Raw genomic sequence first — 11047 nt, 5'->3', positions numbered from 1 at the left:
AGAAGGTGGTCATATCGAGCAGTTTCTGTAGTGGATTTTTCATTTCTGTTTGCTCTTGAGGCTCTTGAGTTTCGTTAGTTTAATTGGTTTGCATTATAAAAATTCGTTATGAACATTTTACCTATCATTTCCATTTTCCTTAAAAAACTAATATTTTCGAATAATGGTAGACATCTCAGGATAAATGTTGTTGAATTAACGTTATCATTATTATTTCTGCTTTGATAATTATTCATTTCAAATAATGGTGGACGAGCGGGTTTGATGTCGTCGAGTGAAACTACATTTTTATCAAGACTCGTTGCTCCGATCGACTTTCCACACGAGTACTTTTATTCATAAAATTGTCCAAGTAACCTCAATTTGCTCATCGAAGGAATTCATTTGTTTAGTCAATTACCAAAATTTGGATGATTTTGAATATTCACTTGAAAAGTTATCAAAGAAAAACATTTTTCATTTTGTAACTTCGAGGGCCCGTTACTTGGTAACGAAGGATTTTAGGAAAAAAAGTTATATGAAGTACTGGTGATATTTTGACCCCATCTATACATTCCCGAGAGGAAAAGAGGAAGTCCAGGGACACCCTGTATAGAAGTCACTGCAAGGGTTATTTTGATATTTTCGCTAGCTTGAATAAACATATTTATGTAGACTACCTCGGATGCCTTAATTTTATCATGTCGTTAACTTTTGAGGAGCTCATTAAATAAATTTCAATTTTAAATACTTTTAAGTGCTTTTTGACTTTTATTCTAAATGCGGTATACAGACTGGATAACATATTTTCGACCCTTAACGAAAGATAATGAAATGAATGATGAGGTTGAATGTTTCAAAATATCGAATTTCTTAGCCTCAAACAATTTATTTTAACGACTTTTCCTTTGAATGGCTTGGTTCTGTTGGCCTTAAGGTTATTTCTGAAAGCTGATAAGGTTCCCTTTTTATATGAAAACACATGTGTTTTGGTATCTTAAATTCAACGAAAAATATAATATATCCAATTTATTACAATACTCCCCCTTTAAAAAAGTTTTGGCATAACTTTTCTCGTTTCATTCTTACTGACAAATACACCAACGCCACCTCAAGTTGAATTCAACTATGGAAACGAATTATTCTGGTTACCGATTCAAAATAATGATTCACCAGCAAGATAGCAATCATTGGAAAAATCGAGATCGTGCTGCCTTTTTCCATCTCATTGCCAGGAACTGACGAAGGGTGGGTGACGCTCCAATTTAGATTAACCATCGATCATTTATAATATGGTAAAACAATCAGTACATTTATTGAGAAAAATTGAGACTAAAATTACTAAAAGGAAGTGAAGACAAAATTCACTTCATACGTCATCTACTGTCAATCCGGGTCAAGATAGATACTAGTTCGACAAACACATCAATAACTTAGCTTGAAGAGAGTTTACCCCCCAGGCTCTTCAAGTAACAGCACTCCTCTGATTTGCTCAAATACATTCTCATCATTCTAACTTTCTTTCTAATCCGTCCTCAGTCACTCGTCTACTCGTATCGTACATTCACTTTACACATTAATTCCACTCTTTGTCATTCAGTTCTGATTGACTCTTTCACTTAGTTACATTCTCTCACAGGTTCAGTCGATCTGGTTCTCTTCGAATCCAAGCGGATCTCTATACCTTCCTCTACATCAATATTTTCTTCTTCAGTCGCCGCTTCTTCCGAGTGACCTTCGAATTCCATCCACTGGGGAAGAATTTGGATTCTTTTCTCGTTTTCCTCTTCCTTACGTCCATACCTAGACGTCCTCCCAGAACTATTCGTCATCTCCTCTTCATCGTCGCTATTATTACTTTCCTCGGAATCATCCCCTTCAACAATGTAGGTTGATTATGACTTCAGCCGATTCACGTGTACTACCTGTTCGTCTGTTCCACCAACGATAGGTCACTGGATCTATTACCTCTATAACCTTGTATGACCCTATCCAGGGCTTCACGAGTTTCTTTGATATACCGGGCTTAACGTGCATTCGCAAGAGATACATTTGATCCCCGAGCTCAAACGTCTTCTCCTTCGTTTTTTTGTTGTAATGTTTCGCTCGTTCTTCTTTGGCTTTTTGCGATGTTTTCAATACTCGCGAATACACTTCTTTCAGTCTGGCAGCTAGCTCCGAAGCGAAGATTTCTGCACAGTCGTATCTGATTCACTGGGGTCGAATGAAGTCTTCCACAGGCAACACTTGCTCACGTCCATACAGAAGGAAGAACGGGGTGTATCCGGTGGAAATATGAACGTTCCCGCGGTAAGCCATCAGTACCACCGGAACCCATGTGTCCCAGTCGCGTTGATTATCTGCTATATAATGTGACAGCATATGTTTCAACACTCGGTGCAACCATTCAATTTGACCATTCGACGTCGGTGCGTAGCTCGAAGTTTGGATCTTCTTGATATCCAATATTTGACAGACAGTCTTAAATAGGCCAGACGTAAAGTTTGCCCCCTTTGTCAGTTAGGAGCATCCTAGCACGATGTGTTCCACGAAGGCTCGTGCAATCGTGTCCGCCTTTTGGTCCGGAAGGGGGATAGCTTCCACTCACTTCGTAAAATAATCTTGGAACGTTAATAGGTAGCGATTTTCATCCCAAGATGTCACTAAAGGGCCCACTATGTCCATATACGTCAGTTCCCAGGGTTCATAAGCCGTCGTGAACTTTTGAAGAGGTGCCTTTCTATGTGGTGAAGTTTTTCGCTTATTACAAGATTCGCAGGCTGCTACATAATTTGATATTACTAGCCTCATATTCGGCCAATAAAATATCTTCTTGATACTCCACAACGTTTTTTGTTACCCCTGATGTCTGGCCATAGGCATATTATGAACATTTTCAAGTACCTTCTTCATCATTTCTTTGGGAACTACTAGCTTTTCTTCTCCATCTTCTTCAATTCTATACAGTATTCCGTCTTTTTCAGTATAGAATTCTTGTTTTTCTTCCTCTGCATCTTCCAGTTTGGCTATCACGATTTGACAAAATTTATCACGACGTTGTGCCCTCTCCACAGTCTCTCGATCCCATACTGGTTCTATAACTATATTTTCTTCTACCAACCATATAGGTTTGTCTATAGTGCCCTGTCGTCGTACACTCTGATTTCCATGTCAGATACATACCAAATGAATTCAATCATTTCCACCACTTTTTCCCATTCCAGTCCTTCCAAACAACATTCCAGCCTAGGTATGGCCACAAACTCATCCTGGTTTCTTTCGCAACCTTCTCGGAGTTCTTTAAGACACTCTCATAAGGTATGGTAGGTGGGTTTCTCATAGTAGGCACTCTCCGTGACCAGGTAATAAATGTTCCTTTCCGGAAGCGCTAACGTCGCAACTTCCCCTACACCTTTTCCTTATCCTCTCAGAGAGTTCACGCCTCCATATCTCTTCTTGAAAATCTTGGCGAACCCCGCTTCCATAGCTAGATCCTTCGTCACGCATTGAGCTAACGCCTAATTTTCTGGTGAAGTGAACAAATCTTCTTTCCGATACGTCAGGTTCTGGAACCATGGTATCTTATGTTTCTTCCTATACTCTTCGAATTCCACGTACTTTACGTCAATAAAGTTTTCATCTTCATTATGCATTCGACTGAGAGCATCGGCATTTTCGTGAAGTTTTCCGGGTCGATGGATAATTTCAAAATCGTACTCCGCCAAGGTTAGTGCCCATCTAGTCAACCTCGAACTCGGGTCTTTCAGAGTCAGCAACCATTTCAACGGTCAGTGGTTGGTGATCACCGATAATTTCTTCCCGTGCACATAACAACGGAGAATTTGTATTCCATACATAACTCCAAGTAACTCCTTTTCTGTCGTAGTGTAGTTCTATTCTATCTTCTTCAATTTACGGCTCGCACACCTAGTCCTGACGCGTCGGCCGCCAAAATGAACGGTTACTCGAAATCATGAAAAATCAAAATTGAATCTGGCTTCAACACATTCTTCAGTTTCCTTATGGCTTCTAGCACTTCTTCGGTAATTTCATATTTGACGTTCTTTTTTGTCAAATTGACCAATGGTGCTGATATCTTCGTTATATTGGGTATGAATCGACGGTACCAATTTACTATTCCCAAAAAAGACCTCACTCCCTTGATATTTCTTGGTAGTGGAAAGTTGGCGATTGTCTCTATGGTCTCCGGGTCGGATAATATACCATCCTGGGAAAGGATATGTTCCAAATATTTAACTTTCTCTGACATGAAATTACATTTCTTTGGTTTCAGCTTCATATTAGCCTCGCTCAATCTTTCGAAAACCCTTCCAATTTTTTCAATGTAGTCTTTTCCACCTTCTATCATCCAAATATACCATACATGTCTTTGGAGTGAACCCTGTGTCATGTTCATGAACCTCTGGAAAGTGGAAGGCGCATTCACAAGACCGAATGGCATTTTCATATACTTCTTGAAACGTACTGAATCCTGTCCGTATCGCCTGCTCGTCCATATATATCTGATGATAAGCTTCGACTACATCAATAACCGAGAAGAGCATGTTAGTACCTGCTTTGTGTCCTTGAATCAAATCCGATATGTTAGGAAGTGAATAGTACTCCTTGGTTACGTTATTGAGTCCTCGGTAGTCGATGCACATTCTCACTTTCTCTTCTCCATTATGCAGGCGTTTTGTTACCAGTACTACGGGTGCAGACCACGGACTACATGATAGTCTTATAACTTTCAAGTCTAATAATCTTTTTATTTTCCCTTCGAGTACTTCTCGTTGACGATAAGATAGGCGGTATGGAGCTTTACAAATGGGCTGTGCGCCTGGTACCAAGGTCAAGCTATGCTTTACCTTTGTCGTACTAGTCAACTCTTCATCCCGAAACAGATGCTTGTATTTTCGATGAACTTAAATAGCTCTTTTTTGTTCATTTTATCCAAATACTGTAGGTCAAATCCATTCCTCAATCATTCATCATTTGAAAAATCCAATTTACAATTATTGCTATTAGAGGTGTTAATTTGAGGTCATTCCTCACCCACAATAGCTCTACTAAGTTTCTGTCCTCTCTTCAGAATAACCTCTTTCCATAATAAGTTTATGATTTTCACTGGGATTTCTCTTTCATTCCTGACAACAGTACAGGCTACTGGTGCTTGAGGATTTCCTATTTCGAAGGGCTCACAAACTAGGATATCACCTTCTACAGGTACTTTGAGACTTCCTCGTATATATGCCTCTGTCCTTGGGGAATTTACCAGATCCTCCATTGTTACCAGGTTCGATTCTGATACTGGCTTATCTGATGTTTGATTTTCGTCTGGACTGATGTCAGACTTACTCTGTCTCGCGTGCGATGGAAGCACTTCTGAATCTGTCTTGGAAGTACCGACAGTTTCTCTAAGTTTGGATAACTCTGGTACTCTGACGATTTCATTTTCTAATTCCTGAGGAACGATTCTGCCAGCATCGTTGATTCTGCTGATGTCTTCAGTTTTATTTCTGTTGTGATAACTTTTACCGCCAAAGGTACCTCGGTTATCGGTTCAGTCTCCCCTGCATCGCCTTGCTTGTTGTTTCCTCTTCTTTCCAGTCTTTCTGATATTGTTTGATGTATAGTTGTCCCTCATCGATCTGTCCGCTGAACTTGTCTTCTGTAACTATCGAAGAAGGTTTACACTTTTTGAAGCCAACCAGCCCAGTTATCCTCTGATCCCCGTTGATGAAAAGATGTGGTTTGGGCAATCAGCCTTCTTTCAAGAATTCGCGCGGAGTACGCATTCTTCGTCACCACTTATGTTTTCATACGCGTTGCATCTATGCTCCTTCCATTACTTTTTTTTGTGTTCTGCCTATTAGATTTTTGTCGTTTCTTCTCCTGGTAATTTGTTCTATCTTTGATGGTATAATTGACATCCAATATTTTCGTCTATGTCCTTTTTGTGCAGAAATGGGATCACCTTTCCCTACATGGCGACTGATGGTACTTGCTCCTAGGAGATACGTGCTCGATTGGCATAGGGGGAACCCCTTCTCAATAAGGCTTGAACCGTTCCCAATGTTTCGTCCTCACAAACGATTGCGGTACATTTTGTGTTTACATATCCATCCTCAGGTCCTATCGTCATATTCGTAGTGCCCCACGCCCGTAAAGGATGTCCTGTGACACTGGTCAACTGATATTTATCTGCCCCTCTTACATCTACTTCATTCTCCAGCACTATCTTTTTTTGAATAAGCGTTACCGCTGCTCTTGTATCTACTAAACAATAATTCAATAGTCCATTCACACTCACTCTTATAATATGGGGTATGTCCGGTATATCTCCTGAATTTACCTCCGGTATTACCATAACCCGTTTACTTTCCCTTTTATTGTGATTCAGTACACCCGAATTTCCCTATTTCCCTGTATTATAGATTTGATTCTTCCTTCTTGTTTGTCGATGGCCTCCATCCTGGCAGGGGGAATTCAGCCTTGGAAGTTTAAATTGACATTGTCCCCATCGTTCTGCCGTGGCCCTGAAAAAGAAGACGACTGTGATGTTTGTCTAGGTATGGCTCCCGTATTCTGCTTTGCCTCTCTACTGTTCTCAGATTCCGCATTCGATCTTCCATCTCTATTGTATCCAACTTCGTTTCTGACCGGCTTCCATGTACGTGGTTGAAATTCTGCAACCCTGTCTCCCCTACGAAAATCTGATCGACCCCTACTCTGGTTGTTTCTTGGACAATCCCTTGCCCAATGATCTTCTTGGTGGCACACATAACATCCATTACTGTTTTCTGGTTGAACTCTGCGACAGTCTCTGGAGAAATGATCTGGTTTTCCGCATGAGAAACAATTCCTTCCTAGAGATGTTTATTTCCATAATCTCTGGAACCTCTATATTCATTTCTATTGTTATCCCTGGTATCGACCCTCAACTCCTTAGACTAATGTTCCAAATTTCCACCGCAGGCCTGGCACTCGCACTGCTTATCTAATGCCGAAATTTTCAAGTTCGCACATCTTCCTTGGACCATCATCAGGGTTGTTTCCTTTAACTTAACTAACTCCTCAGCCTACTCCAAATCAAAATTTTTTTCACTCAACAATAAAACGCCAGTTTCTTTCATAAGGTCCTTTCGCAGCCCCACTTCGAATTTATTCAGGATAAGTTCACGATTTTTCCTTTTTATCCCAGCTTCCTGGCCAGCGTTAGCTCCTGCTAAATCTTCCTTGAGTAAGGCAGACCCCAAAATTCTTAACCTAGTACAAAATGACGATACATCTTCGTCATGTCGTTGAAAACATTTACTTAAATTCCACTGATTTTCGCCTGATAATTGGAATGGAGTAATTTTTTTTTATGAATTCATTCTTAAGATCAGTAAAATTTATTGTGTCCAACTGCGCATACGATTTAAAATAATTATAGGCGTCACCAACGAGCTTGAATTTAAATAACTGAAGGGTTTCGTCCTCCGACTAATTATCCAGTCTTGCACGCAACTGTAATTTCTCAAAATACCTTATAACCTCCTATCCTGAAAAATCATCTAAAGTTGCCGCGATCATACCTAGCGAATAGTGGGTTGCCACTCCAACAGGTGTTGGCATGGGTGTAACTCCTGATATACTTCCTCTATTATTGATTTCGAGAATCGGAATGAGTATCGAACTAGAAACTATATATTTTGGACTCCTTGCTAAAGTTCGGGTAAAATATATATGTATAGGCACAAGTCGGGTTATTTCTAGGGTTCCCCTTCCTATCCTGAACTTCTCTATGTTGATAAACCTAACTAACTTTTACTGCATCCTATCAAACAAAAAAAAGAATAAACGAAAAATATTATTACTTTTTTTTTCTGAACCTGCTTCTTTTACCCTCTCAAATAAAATATACCCTTCAAATAAAATAATCTCTCTTTCTGATAAAATTAATCCCAACGACCTTTTTCTTTCATCCTCTCAAATAAAATATACCCTTCAAATAAAATAATCTATCTTTCTGATAAAATTAATCCCAACGACCTTTTTCTTTCATCCCCTCAATTAAAATAATCCCCTTCAAATAAAATAATATCCCACCTCTCTGGACTTTCTTTTTTCACCCCTCAAATAAAATAATGTCTCACCTCTATGGACCTTCCTCTTTCATTCCCTCAAATAAAAAAAATTCAGTCCTGTCTGGATCTTCTTTTTTCACCCCCTCAAATAAAATATATCCCACCGCTAGGCCACCACTGTAATAAATGACCGTCGGGTCTGAATCGGCGATCCCTATATACTACTAATGATATATAATAATCATCTCACTTTACTCGCACCAGAAAAATACACTTTCAGAAAAATGGCCGCGGCTAGTGGACACGCTATGTTAACTGCAGAGCTTGATAAAGTGAAGAAAAACGAACTGATTGATATTATTCTCACCTTCAATGAAATTTGAAAATTCAAAAGAATCTTTAATATAATATTGATTATTTGTATATGCATTGGTTAAAATTTCTATAATGAACTTTGAGAGTTTACTATTTGGTGCATCAATGAATGATATGATACGTCAAAAACTCAATATTGGTTTATGATTTTTTTGTAAACCATAGAGTTTTGGAACAATGGAGTTATATATGGTAAAATTTTCTTTAGATATCTTACTGATGAAAAGTTTTCATGTAACTTTTTGATGAGTGCATTACATTTTTGTTGTATAGTGGAAGTTGAATTATGATTCAGTTTTTTATAATAATCACCATCATTCGAAAGTTCATGAGATAATTGTTCATATTGAGATTTTAACATGATAACTGTGGTATTGCCCTTATCAGAATTGGTTATTATCAATTCTGGATGGCCTTTGATAAATTTTTTACATTCATTAAAAATATAAGAGAAATAACAACTTATTTTTGGTTTTTAAAAATGATTTTTGATGATATTTGTTATTTGTGCTCTGAATACATCTTGTTTATTTTGATTCACATTCGATATTAAATTTTCTGTCAGATAATGATTTTGTGACTTTTATATCATTTGTATCAGGTGGAACACTAAATTTGTGACCTAAAGATAGAAAAGCTAGAATATCTTCAGGAATATCACAATTCGTTAAATGTTTAAGCCAATTATCATTCATAATTATTTTTTCTTTCATTTCATTTTTGATTGAGATGAATTTGTTCATGTTACGTTGTCTTATGAGAAAAAATTGACGATTATATTTAATTTGTTGTCTATGTTTGAAATCTGCCCAAATATCAGGTAGTTTTTGAGTAGTTTTGTTAGATATGTTAGTCAATAATGGTTCTAATTGAATGAGATTCTCATGTGTTTCCTTAATTTCGAGTGAAAGAATTCGGTGTTTCAATTTATTATTGAAATTGTTCACTAGTTGTCCTGTTCTTCCCTTATTAGTTTCTAACATATTTTCTATATTTTTAACATTGTTGATAATATGTTTCGGAAAAACGCCATGTTCTCTATATCTGAGTAAGAATATTTTTCTGTTTTTCATCGATGCTATCTTCATGTTTGTATTTGACCAACATTTGAGACATGCTATGGTTTCATGTTCAAATTCTCTACTGACTTTTTGGTAAAACCCCATTCTGTTATTCAATTGATAGTGTAACGACCGTATGCATATATAGAAGAGTAGTTTTTCGGGGATTCGGTCTGTTTAGAATAAAATATTACTCTTTTCAGCTATCAGCAGGGGTCTCCTCTAACCTCTAGTATATTTCTAGCCTGCTGACAAAGCCCTTGATTCATCATGTATACCTCATATTTACAGTCGCACGATACTTTAGCTGACTGTACTCACAACATACTCTTTCGTTCCTGTTGATATACACAGAATATAACAAATTCGCACTTACTGGGCTTTCCCCTATCAAACCGATGACTCCTTCAATCTGTTCCTCAGGTGTTAGTTTGTCTGAATTATAATATTCATCTACATCGCCTTCGCATCCTGCGAAAGTTTGATAAACTTCAATTGTTTGACCGGCTTGTCTATCTCTAACTCTAAGTGTGCCTTGATCATTACACACTAACATTGCTCTGCTACCCTCAGGTTCAAACGATAACGCTTTGGAAAAGTATTTAGGCTCTTTTCGATTTAAGAAGTACAATTTATGTCTAATTTCATGAATGTCATCATTTAATTCCAAAACTCCATACTCCGCATAACTTCGATTGCAAAATTGCGAAATAGGATTTGGGGAGTTTTTTAGATAAACTTTCAATATGCTCAGATCATGAGGGTGATTTATCAATCATTGCACCGAAAAACTTAGTGGGGTTATGTGTCTGAAGGACTTTCCTATCAATCAGATTTGAAATATATAATTTTTGTTTCCGGTGCATTCAGAATCAGTTTATTGGAATGACAGTATTTTGTCATTTCACTAATACCGGGTTCAACCGAAAGAATCATATCCTCCATAGATGATTCAGCTATACCAATTGTGTCATCAGCAAAATTGATGAGATAAAAGCGCCTATTGAGAAATGATGAGAAAGTCAATGGCCCCAGACTTGAACCTTGCGCTTCTCCAATATCAAGTGAATATCTGACTCAACACTGTTATTTAGTTATCTCTTAACTATGTGATAATAATCAAGTATTGTAGAATTTATTTATTGACATAACATCAACTCCATTTGACTGATCATATGTTAAAACTTGACAGGCCTCACTCACACTTGTTGATTGCTCTGAACACAAAACACATATATATGACATGCCCCCATATAAGTGACAACTAAGTTTGAATGAGAATACTTTTTGTGTTGTTGAATTACTTAACCAGGAACCTGTTGAATAACTACTTATGAGATTCTTGCAGGTGGCTAAGGGGCTTTTTACTCCTGTTTGAAGGTGGTTGATAATGTTTCGTGATTTATTTCATCAGTTCGGACTTCCATTGTCTAATATAATATAAATTGATTTGAAAACCCTGAAAAAAATAATTAAAAATCTTAATAAAATTGTTATTTTTGGTTAATCAAAAAACTGAAATTACAAATAAATAACATACAAACAACAACCAAACAAATA

The sequence above is a fragment of the Leptinotarsa decemlineata genome, unplaced genomic scaffold (assembly GCF_025532065.1).
Source record: "Leptinotarsa decemlineata unplaced genomic scaffold, Ldec_3_MD MMD2_tig00026374_RagTag_RagTag, whole genome shotgun sequence".
Lineage (NCBI taxonomy): Eukaryota > Metazoa > Arthropoda > Insecta > Coleoptera > Chrysomelidae > Leptinotarsa > Leptinotarsa decemlineata.
Note: the sequence above shows the minus strand (reverse complement) of the source record.